The 12,109-nt window shown below is 47.7% G+C and overlaps 1 protein-coding gene across 38 annotated transcripts in view; it reads right to left on the bottom strand.

Moving 5' to 3' along the window:
- The window catches only part of S100A1 (S100 calcium binding protein A1), a 1,186,348-nt gene that overhangs the window by 178,710 nt on the left and 995,529 nt on the right, over nt 1-12,109 (bottom strand). The window contains exon 1 of one of the 38 annotated variants that reach the window (XM_050753902.1): nt 6,822-6,825. The exons of 36 other annotated variants lie outside the window; for them this stretch is intronic. The gene's annotated coding sequence lies outside the window, so the exon portion shown is untranslated. Of the gene's footprint in view, nt 1-4,592; nt 4,597-6,821; nt 6,826-12,109 lie in introns of those variants that run through there. One more of the 38 variants, XM_050754111.1, reaches the window with a different exon arrangement.

Genomic DNA, 12,109 nt, shown 5'->3' with positions numbered 1-12,109 from the left:
GACCGCCATTCTAACTGCTGTGAGATGGTATCTCATTTGTGGTTTTGATTTGCATTTCTCTGATGGCCAGTGATGATGAGCATTTTTTCATGTGTCTGTTGGCTGCATAAATGTCTTCTTTTGAGAAGTGTCTGTTCATATCCTTTGCCCACTTTTTGATGGGGTTTTTTGTTTTTTTCTTGTAAATTTGATTGAGTTCTTTGTGGGTTCTGGATATTAGCCCTTTGTCAGATGAGTAGATTGCAAAAATATTCTCCCATTCTGTAGGTTGCCTGTTCACTCTGATGGTAGTTTCTTTTGCTGTGCACAAGTTCTTTGGTTTAATTAGATCCCATTTGTCAATTTTGGCTTTTGTTGCCATTACTTTTGGTGTTTTAGACGTGAAGTCCTTGCCCATGTCTTTGTCATGAATGGTATTGCCTAGGTTTTCTTCTTGGGTTTTTGTGGTTTTAGGTCTAACATTTAAGTCTCTAATCCATCTTGAATTAATTTTTGTAAAAGGTGTAAGGGAAGGATCCAGTTTCAGCTTTCTACTTATGGCTAGCCAGTTTTCCCAGCACCATTTGTTAAATAGGGAATCCTTTCCCCATTTCTTGTTTTTGTCAGGTTTGTCAAAGATCAGATGTTTGTAGATGTGTGGTATTATTTCCGAGGGCTCTGTTCTGTTCCATTGGTCTATATCTCTGTTTTGGTACCAGTACCATGCTGTTTTGGTTCCTGTAGCCTTGTAGTATAGTTTGAAGTCAGGTAGCGTGATACCTCCAGCTTTGTTCTTTTGGCTTAGGATTGTCTTGGCAATGCAGGTTCTTTTTTGGTTCCATATGAACTTTAAAGTAGTTTTTTTTCAAATTCTGTGAAGAAAGTCATTGGTAGCTTAATGTGGATGGCATTGAATCTGTAAATTACCTTGGGCAGTATGGCTATTTTCATGATATTGATTCTTCCTATCCATGAGCATGGAATGTTCTTCCATTTGTTTGTGTCCTCTTTTATTTTGTTGAGCAGTGGTTTGTAGTTCTCCTTGAAGAGGTCCTTCACATCTCTTGTAAGTTGAATTCCTAGGTATTTTATTCTATTTGAAGCAATTGTGAATGGGAGTTCACTCATTATTTGGCTCTCTGTTTTTCTGTTATTGGTGTATAAGAATGCTTGTGATTTTTGCACATTGATTTTGTATCCTGAGACTTTGCTGAAGTTGCGTATCAGCTTAAGGAGATTTTGGGCTGAGATGATGGTGTCTTCTAAATATAGACATGTCATCTGCAAACAGGGACAATTTGACTTCCTCTTTTCCTAACTGAATACCCTTTATTTCTTTCTCCTGCCTGATTGCCCTGGCCAGAACTTCCAACACTATGTTGAATAGGAGTGGTGAGAGAGGGCATCCCTGTCTTGTGCCAGTTTTCAAAGGGAATGCTTCCAGTTTTTGCCCATTCAGTATGATATTGGTTGTGGGTTTGTCATAAATAGCTCTTATTATTTTGAGATACATTCCATCTATACCAAATTTATTGAGAGTTTTTAGCATGAAGGGCTATTGAATTTTGTCAAAGGTCTTTTCTGCATCTATTGAGATAACCATGTGGTTTTGTCTTTGGTTCTGTTTATATGCTGGATTGCGTTTATTGATTTGCCTATGTTGAACCAGCCTTGCATCCCAGGGATGAAGCCCTCTTGATCATGGTGTATAAGCTTTTTGATGTGCTGCTGGATTCGGTTTGCCATTATTTTATTGAGGATTTCTGACTCATTGATCTGTCTAACGTTGACAGTGGGGTGTTAAAGTCTCCCATTATTATTGTGTGGGAGTCTTAATCTCTTTGTACATCTCTAAGGACTTGCTTTATGAATCTGGGTGCTCGTGTATTGGGAGCATATATACTTAGGATAGTTAGCTCTTCTTGTTGAATTGATCCCTTTGCCATTATGTAATAGCCTTCTTTGTCTCATTTGATCTTTGTTGGTTTAAAGTCTGTTTTATCAGAGAGTAGGATTGCAACCCCTGCCTTTTTTTGTTTTCCATTTGCTTGGTAGATCTTCCTCCATCCCTTTATTTTGAGCCTATGTGTGTCTCTGCACGTGAGATGGATCTCCTGAATATAGCACACTGATGGGTCTTGACTGTTTATCCAATTTGCCAGTCTGTGTCTTTTAATTGGAGCATTTAGCCCATTTACATTTAAGGTTAATATTGTTATGTGTGAATTTGATCCTTTCTTTATGATGTTAGCTGGTTATTTTGCTCATTAGTTGGTGCAGTTTCTTCCTAGCATCAATGGTCTTTACATTTTGGCATATTTTTGCAGTGGCTGGTACCAGTTGTTCCTTTCCATGTTTAGTGCTTCCTTCAGGGTCTCTTGTAGGGCAGGCCTGGTGGTGACAAACTGTCTCAGTATTTGCTTGTCTGTAAAGGATTTTATTTCTCCTTCACTTATGAAACAGTTTGGCTGGATATGAAATTCTGGGTTGAAAATTCTTTCCCTTAAGAATGTTGAATATTGGCCCCCACTCTCTTCTGGCTTGTAGTTTCTGCTGAGAGATCCACTGTTAGTCTGATGGGCTTCCCTTTGTGGGTAACCTGACCTTTCTCTCTGATTGCCCTTAACACTTTTTCCTTCATTTCAACTTCGGTGAATCTGACAGTTATGTGTCATGGAGTTTCTCTTCTTGAGGAGTATCTTTGTGGCGTTCTCTGTATTTCCTGAATTAGAATGTTGTCCTGCCTTTCTAGGTTGGGGAAATTCTCCTGCATAATATCCTGCAGAGTGTTTTCCAACTTGGTTCCATTCTCCCCGTCACTTTCATGTACAACAGTTGGATGTAGATTTGGTCTTTCCACATAGTCCCATATTTCTTGAAGGCTTTGTTTGTTTGTTTTTACTTTTTTCTCTAAACTTCTCTTCTTGCTTCATTTCATTTATTTGATCTTCAATCACTGATACCCTTTCTTCCAGTTGATCGAATCGGTTGTTGAAGCTTGTGCATTTGTCACGTATTTTTGTGCCATGGTTTTCAGCTCTATCAGGTCATTTAAGGACTTCTCTACATTGGTTATTCTAGTTAGCCATTTGTCTAATCTTTTTTCAAGGTTTTTAGCTGCTTTGTGATGTGTTCGAACTTCCTCCTTTAGCTTGGAGAAGTTTGATCATCTGAAGCTCAGGAAGTCAAGGCTGCATCATTGATCTATGATGGCACCACTGCATTCTATCCTGGGAGACAGAGCAAGACCCTGTCTCAAAAAAAAAAAAAAAAAAAAAAAAAAAAAAAAAAAAAAAAAAAAAAAAAGATGGCCAGGAACAGTGGCTCATGACTGTAATCCCAGCACTTTGGGAGGTCGAGGTGGGTGGATCACTTGAGGCCAGAAGTTCAAGACCAGCCTGGCCAACATGGTGAAACCCCGCCTCTCAAAATACAAAAATTAGCAGGAGGTGATGGCTCACACCTGTAATTCCAACTACCTGGGAGGCTGAGGCATGAGAATCGCTTGAACCAGGGAGATGGAGGTTGCAGTGAGCTAAGGTTGAGCCACTGCACTCCAGCCTAGGTGACAGAGGGAAACTCCCATCAAAAAGAAAAAAAAAAGAAGAAAGAAAGGAGGATAATCCCGTGACATGAGGCTCAAAGATGGAGGAATTTACAGAGGTGTAAGGAATAATGGGGAAATGGTCTAAACATGACCCTGGTGATTAACATGAATGCTGACTCTGCTGCCTGGCCCGAAGGGTTTGGAGGACTTAAAACTGGGAAGAAATAGCAACACCCAGTGGAGAGGCCACAAGAAGATGGGCATCTTGTAGGGAGGAACAACCATTGCATCATTTTCATTTCCACATCTTTATTGCCTGGCAGAGTACAAGGCTCAGAGACAAGCATCACTAACTGTCTCCTCCCTGCCCTTCATCTGACGCTCCTTATCCAACAATGACCACCCCAAAAGCATGGACCTGAATCAGCTGGACTCGTAGCCAGTTCCATGTGTTTTGGAAGGATTTCCCCACTGACTCAAGACTGACTCTTTTGCCTTTGCATCCCCAGTGCCCAGCCAGATGCTGGCATTCAGCAAACCACATGTCAGAGAGAGACAACAATATCCGCTCACACTAATCCCAACAAGCAGACACAGGAGCAAGGCCAGAGCTGCAGGGGCCAGGCCAGAAGACAGGGGTCTAGTGCTCATGCCACTGCTGCTCCTTTCTACTCATGAGAGTGGTGCAGAGAGCAAGTGCCCATCTGGCCTCTGGCAAAGCCCCAGGCAAGGGTTCCAGTTTACACCCCGATCTAGGGTCGCCAAGCTAGGCACGATGCGTGCTCCCAGGTGTGTGAGCACAGGTGAATCTCAAACCCCAACAACCAAAAAAGAAGGATGACCCAGTCAGGACTCAGGGCACTGCGGGGAGCATTCTGGAAGCAGACATCTGCTAGGGAGCACTTCTGCATCTAGTGGAGCATCTACAAAGCAGTTAACGAATAACTTCCTGTTCTGTCTAAGATACACACAGCCAAGGAAAAGGAGGAAGTATCTTGTGGGAGTAGATGCTTTATTGTTCATGGGAGTCTCCAGAGGCCCCTGGGTGGGGCGGGATGACTGGCTCCCCCCGAAACAAAGCACCGCTCCATGCATTATCTTGTGGTAGTCTATGGCTACATCCCCCAGCAAGGAAAGAAACTCAGAATAATTAATCTTCTTATCCTTATTCTCATCTTTTTTCTCAAAGGCAGTGGACAAGTAATCTGTGTCGCTTTTTTCCTGCATGGAGAGAAACACACAAGAAAGAAAAATGAGATTTGAATTGGAAAAAGAAGAAAGAGGCATCCTGTGGTGTGAACATGGCAAGCGGGTAAGTGGGACAGGGGTGGGTGGAAGACAGAGAGCAGCAATGCTGGGTTGTTCCTGAGGAGTTCTCCATTGAGTGACTCCATGAGGAAAACACAGGGATTGGTGTCAGGCTCCGCCAGGAATCACACTGGTAAAAAGTGAGGGGCCTTCATCAGCCACAGACCCGCAGACCCACCCACCTACCCGCCTGTACAGGCGCTGTCTCCATTCTCCCCAGGGGCCCAGCACAGGCTGACCGCCTTCCTTCTCTTACATGTCGACTCTTCTCCCATTCCATTTCTTTCCCATTCCAACTGTTAAGTGCCAGGTTCCCTTTCTTTAGGACACAGTGCTCTATTCTCTCTCTTATGTTTTGCTAATAAGAGTGATGCATTCAAACAGTGAAATAAAACCCAGTATATGAATGAGCTCTGCCAAATGTAAAGGGTGGTGCTCATGTTATCAATATTCTGATTTCCATTGAGTTTCATCTTGACAAGGCTCCACTTGAACCCAGAGAAGTGACTCTCACAGAGGGATGAGGTTATGTTGGGCAGAAGAAATAAATGGCCAGAATATGTGTGCAACCTCTCCAGGTCCCACGGCACGGGGCCCAGTGGCAGGACAGGAGCCCAGCATGTCTGATTCTCAGCTCCAGTGTCCATCCCCTGAATGGTTAGTCTCTCCACGGGGCTGCTCCTGCCTAGGGCTGGGACAGATGGATCAGTGAGGCATATCAGGCTCAGAATTACCCAATAAAAATAGTGAATTCAGCTCCCAGACATGACTCCTCAGACACGTCACAACACACGGGACCTCTCCAAGAATCACTACTTCATTGCCCTGCACAAATATGAATGCTCTCCCAGGACAGGGCAGGCAGAGTCCCCACCCACACAGCCACGGAGGAAGTTGGGGAAATTCTCCTTCATCAGGTTCACCAGACCTGGCACGTCAATCGTATCATCATCTCCACTGTATTGGTGAAACATCGCGACTATGTCCAACATGACTTTCTCACCTGGAGGGATGCTCATCTTTGCTTTCAAAAAGCCTTCAGGAAATAAAAACAAGGATTTTTTTTCCTTCTCTAGTGAATGACTGATATTAAGAAGATGAGAAGGAGTTTAGGAGCAAATGAGGACAAGGCTAAGGTGGACCAGAGAAACCTGTGTTTCTCTGTGTGGTGGGATAAATTGCTTCCCAAGAGGAGGGTAGGGCCATACCTGGGATCTAGGCTCACACAGACCAGGGAGCAACAGGAGAAGAGGAGACAAGCAGAAGCCCAGCTGTGGGCAGTGCTTGTGAGAGGGAGAAGCAGGGAGATACAGGGGCCAACAACACGTGGAAGAACTAAACCCTGAGCAGGGACCCCCAGCCACAGTCAGCACATAGCAGATCCCACTCCTCAAACAGCACCAAATCCATCTCGTCCAGCCTCACAGCCGGGGTGAGAGTCACGGGGGCAGGACAATGGCCTTGGTGATCTGGTCTCCGACCCTTCTGGGCTGCTTCAGGAACCAGACACCATGGGCCCCACCTTGACTCAAGTGCAAGCCCTGCATGACGCGGTGCATGCAGGCTCCGGGTGCACATGTGAGCACGGACATGAGTGTGAGCAGGAAACACAGCCCTGTCCCGAGCACAGGGGGCCCTTCCTAGACCCTCACAGGAATGTGAAAGAGGCACGGGTGACCACAGCTAGCCTCTGTTAAAAAGAACAGAAATAACTCCTGGTTCTTAAGCTGCCGGATGGGGTGGGAGTGAGGTGGGGGTCGCTTCATGTCTGCTCTTGGGAATTATCTGCACCCTCTGAATCACCAAGGCTGGACATTATTTAAATAAAAAGTTCTGACTTCCCAAAGCAGATCCTCCAGCCAATACTCAGTCTGGGCTGGCCTGCACCCCCAGGCAGAAAAATAGGAGAGTGCAGTTCCCACTTCCTGCACTTTCCAAAGAACCAGAAAATGACCTTTGCTCATGCCTGTGGGCATCTGACAGTAAACCCCCATCACCTTCCAATGCAAGAGAAAGCTGTGTGCTGGCAACTCACTAAGAGGAGCCCTCTAAAGCCTTTTTGAATCTGAGGCCAAGGCCAGGGGCTGAGCCCCATGCCCAGAGGGTGACTGAGAATTTGCAGGTTGTAATAGGCAGTGAGGGAGCTTTGGTTGCTCAATACCTTACCCAGGTAGGGGCAGATCATCTTACCAGGGCTATGATGTGTGGAGGTTCCAGGCCTGGGGCTTCAAGGAGCCTCCAAGGCATTCTCAGGGGACTTTAGCCCTCTGTGGGGGCAGACTTGGGGAGGGGATTCAGTACCCCAGACCCCAACAGGAGGATGAATCCAGGGAGGAGGAAGACAGGGAAGGTCCTGTGCTCAGGTCCCACTGGGGACATTTCCACAGGAGTTGTCGCAGGAGATCCCAAAGGAGCAATGGACAGGTCTGGTCCAGCCACCTGGTTGTACAGATGTGGGCTCTCGGGCGCGAGTGAAGGTCACTCAACCCGGCTGGTGGCAGAGCTGGGCCTACACCCAGGCTCCTGCGTAGTCATCCACAGTCCTCTTTCCTCCTACAGGAGAAAGTGAATGGCAGGCCAGACACTGGGCACTGCTAGAAAAGGCAGAGAGGTAGGTGAGAGTTATCGGAGCTGGGAAGCGTCATGAGGAGAAGGATGAGTGACATTTGTGTGTTTGGACAAAGAGCAGTCTCTATAAGGCTCAGCCTGGCTCTTCCCAGGGGCTGGGAGGCCTAGAGCCACCTCTCCCATCTGTTTTTTGGAGCTTTGCCCTACATCAGATGGTTGGGACACACACAGGAGACTATGCTTAGGGTTTCTGGCCAGAATCTCAGGTCACCAGGTCCTACACCACCCCCAGAGATGTCACCTGAAGCCTTCTCTGTTCCAACCTAATCCAGGTCTGGGGCAGCCAGTGGATGTGTCAGATTAGGACAGGGAATGGGAGAGAGAACATTAGGACTCTGGATCAGAAAAGGATGGAATTTCAGATCCCTGCTGTACATGAGTTTCTCTTTAGTCCTCACAACACTCTGAGGTAGGTGCTGCTATCCCCAATTTAGGAAAGAGGGAATTGAGATGTTAAGATTAAAGAAACATCCCAAGTTTACTCAGCTAGGTCCCCTCAGCCATTCTGAGCTGAGTCATAGACCCATTCATTCAATCTACATTTAATGAGAGGTGAAGCACTCGCTCCTCTTTATGTTGAAGATATAACAGTGCATTTTTTAAAAAAGGGGTGGGGGACTCAGCTCACCTCAGGATGCTCACATTTTAGAAGATAAGAAGAAACGAGGCTGAGCAGGATGACTCATGACTGTGGTCCCAGCTACTTGTGAGGCTGAGGCAGGAGGATCACTTGAGCCCAGGAGTTTAAGGTTACCGTGAGCTATGATCATGCCACTGCACTCCAGCCTCAGGGAACGAATGACACCCTGTCTCAAAAAGAAAGAAGGAAAGAAAGAAAGAACAAAGAATAAAGAAAGAAAGAAGAAAGAGAGAAAGGAAAGAAAGAAAAGAAAGAAAGAAAAGAAAATAAAAGAAAGAAGAAAGAGAGAGAGAAAGAAAGGAAGGAAGGAAAGAAAGAAAGAAAGAAAACATAGAAAAAGAATAAAATAGAACCTGTAGCTGCTAAAAGATGTACAGTGAGGCTGTGTCGGCCCTAAGAAGAGAGCAGAAACTTCAGGGAGGAGAGGCCGACACAGGAAAACCCAGCTGGAGGTGGTGCCTGAGTGAAGGCTGACACCTGATCACCAGCCAAAGGAAGTGAAAACCGACCCAGATCCCAGCCATGAACAAACGCTCAAGGGCAGAAAAACACATCATATCAGGACCGAGACAACTGTAACTAAAAAAGAAAATAAAATCATAAAAATTTAAAACCCACGGTTCGTGCCTGGGTATGAGGAGAAGGATGCATGAGGCCAGCACTGACTGTGGCCAGCTCAGTACTCAGGCCCTTTTCAGAGCTCACTGTTCCCCAGTTTTGCTTCAGTGTTTATACTGTCCAGGGCCAGGAGGTGAGTCCCGCATGGTCTGAGCCACTCCTGACAGTTCTCTTCCTGCTCTGCCTGCCCCGATGGCAACTAAGACTGACCGTGTGTCCCACTCAGTTCTGGCCACAGAAACGGAGTTCTGCTGGGTGGGACGCCTGGAAACTGCTTTCCTGGCTGAAGGGGACTGGGGCTGTTGGGGACAGGGGCAGCTGGCCTTGCCCTGTGCTCCTCCCCTGCTCCCATGGCAGGGACCCTGGTGCTGGGCACAGAGTAGGCTATCAGATAGTGTCAGCTCTCATCAAGTCCCTGTACACGCCCTGCATGTCACACGAGTCCTCCTCTGGCTCCTAGCCAAGAACAATAGCATTCATCTGGCCTTCACCCTGTCCTCTGCTCTGTCACCTGCTCCACCCAAGCATTCTTATGGTCCCCCAGCCTGACGGTTCCTGCCTCAGCTTCGGTGTGGAGCATCTTTCTCCTGTCCCAGAACTGAGCAGGAGGCCAGACACTAAGAGGTGCTCAGGCCGTGAGAGGAGAGAATGAAGCCAAGGGAGAGGAACCCAATCGCGAGGGAGTGGCTGACCCGCCCTCCACCCATCAGGACACAGCTCCAGGGACTGCCTCATAGTACAGAGGGGTGGTTCTCTCTTATCCTCTCACTTTCTAGGAGGACAAACAGCACAGGTGACCCTCAAATCCGGGGCACGTGTCTGACACCCTCTGGGTGGCCCCACCTCGGTATAAAGAACCATCCTATGGTAGAAGAGTCCTAGATCACTTATCCCATGGCTTATGGAGACACTTGAGAGGGTCAACTACAGCAGGAAGCTGCTGGGTCTCTGGTCCTCACTTCTTTTCGGTGTTAAGCACATTCCTGGAGCTGGGAGAAGAAAACACCTGCAAGTTACCCTCCCTCTCCAGGGGAAGGAGGATGGTGCAGCGGCCCATCCTCTGTTCAAGCCCAGGTTGGCTGTCTGTGGGCTGGAGAGTAGTGGTGGATCCCAAGTGTCAGCAGGATGCCTGGGTCATAGAAGCTCAGGACCTCAAGAAAGCCTCGACAGGAGGAATCACAGACGGGCTAGCCCCATGCAGAGCAAAACTGGCAAGGGAGCATATCAAGAACTGGCTCTTCTCTTAAAGCTCACCTAACACTTAAAAGGAGAGAGATTCCTGTAGTGAGCAGTGCTCTGACATCCCAGGGCCCTGTGGCTTTGTCTATGGCTCCCCCCAGAGATACTGTCACCTGTATGTCCCCAGACTGCAGACTCAGAGAGTCTTCAAATGTCAGAGCTAAGTGTGATAGGAGATCATCCAATCCTGACCCTCATTGCACATGTGGAGATGCTGAGGCCCAGAGAGGGGTGTGTCTCGTCCAAGGTCACACAGCTCAGGGTGGCACAGCTTGGTCTAGACCTGACTCCCAGCCCGTGACTCTTCCTCATTCCCTATTACAACCTGCAAATTCTCAGTCACCCTCTGGGCACGGGGCTCAGCCCCTGGCCTTGGCCTCAGATTCAAAAAGGCTTTAGAGGGCACCTCTTAGTGAGTTGCCAGCACACAGCTTTCTCTTGCATTGGAAGGTGATGGGGGTTTACTGTCAGATGCCCACAGGCATGAGCAAAGGTCATTTTCTGGTTCTTTGGAAAGTGCAGGAAATGGGAACTGCACTGTCCTATGTTTCTGCCTGGGGGTGCAGGCCAGCCCAGACTGAGTATTGGCTGGAGGATCTGCTTTGGGAAGTCAGAACTTTTTATTTAAATAATGTCCAGCCTTGGTGATTCAGAGGGTGCAGATAATTCCCAAGAGCAGACATGAAGCGACCCCCACCTCACTCCCACCCCATCCGGCAGCTTAAGAACCAGGAGTTATTTCTATTCTTTTTAACAGAGGCTAGCTGTGGTCACCCGTGCCTCTTTCACATTCCTGTGAGGGTCTACAAAGGGCCCCCTGTGCTCGGGACAAGGCTGTGTTTCCTGCTCACACTCATGTCCGTGCTCACATGTGCACCCGGAGCCTGCATGCACCGCGTCATGCAGGGCTTGCACTTGAGTCAAGGTGGGGCCCATGGTGTCTGGTTCCTGAAGCAGCCCAGAAGGGTCGGAGACCAGATCACCAAGGCCATTGTCCTGCCCCCGTGACTCTCACCCCAGCTGTGAGGCTGGACGAGATGGATTTGGTGCTGTTTGAGGAGTGGGATCTGCTATGTGCTGACTGTGGCTGGGGGTCCCTGCTCAGGGTTTAGTTCTTCCATGTGTTGTTGGACCCTGTGTCTCCCTGATTCTCCCTCTCGCAAGCACTGCCCACAGCTGGGCTTCTGCTTGTCTCCTCTTCTCCTGTTGCTCCCTGGTCTGTGTGAGCCTAGATCCCAGGTATGGCGCTACCCTCCTGTTTGGAAGCAATTTATCCCACCACACAGAGAAACACAGGTTTCTCTGGTCCACCTTAGCCTTGTCCTCATTTGCTCCTAAACCCTTTCTCATCTTCTTAATATCAGTCATTCACTAGAGAAGGAAAAAAAATCCTTGTTTTTATTTCCTGAAGGCTTTTTGAAAGCAAAGATGAGCATCCCTCCAGGTGAGAAAGTCATGTTGGACATAGTTTCGATGTTTCACCAATACAGTGGAGATGATGGTACGATTGACGTGCCAGGTCTGGTGAACTTGATGAGGGGGAATTTCCTCAACTTCCTCCGTGGCTGTGTGGGTGGGGACTCTGCCTGCCCTGGCCTGGGAGAGCATTCATATTTATGCAGGGCAATGAAGTAGTGATTCTTGGAGAGGTCCCGTGTGTTGTGACGTGTCTGAGGAGTCATGTCTGGGAGCTGAATTCACTATTTTTATTGGGTAATTCTGAGCCTGATATGCCTCACTGATCCATCTGTCCCAGCCCTAGGCAGGAGCAGCCCCGTGGAGAGACTAACCATTCAGGGGATGGACACTGGAGCTGAGAATCAGACATGCTGGGCTCCTGTCCCACCATTGGGCCCCCTGCCGTGTGACCTGGAGAGGTTGCACACATATTCTGGCCATTTATTTCTTCTGCCCAACATAACCTCATCCCTCTGTGAGAGTCACTTCTCTGGGTTCAAGTGGAGCCTTGTCAAGATGAAACTCAATGGAAATCAGAATATTGATAACATGAGCACCACCCTTTACATTTGGCAGAGCTCATTCATATACTGGGTTTTATTTCACTGTTTGAGTGCATCACTCTTATTAGCAAAACGTAACAGAGAGAATAGAGCACTGCGTCCTAAAGAAAGGAAACCTGGCACTTAACA

Source organism: Macaca thibetana, chromosome 1 (genome assembly GCF_024542745.1).
Source record: "Macaca thibetana thibetana isolate TM-01 chromosome 1, ASM2454274v1, whole genome shotgun sequence".
NCBI lineage: Eukaryota > Metazoa > Chordata > Mammalia > Primates > Cercopithecidae > Macaca > Macaca thibetana.
The sequence above is the reverse complement of the archived record's forward strand: the minus strand, read 5'-3'. Positions and strand labels throughout refer to the sequence as shown.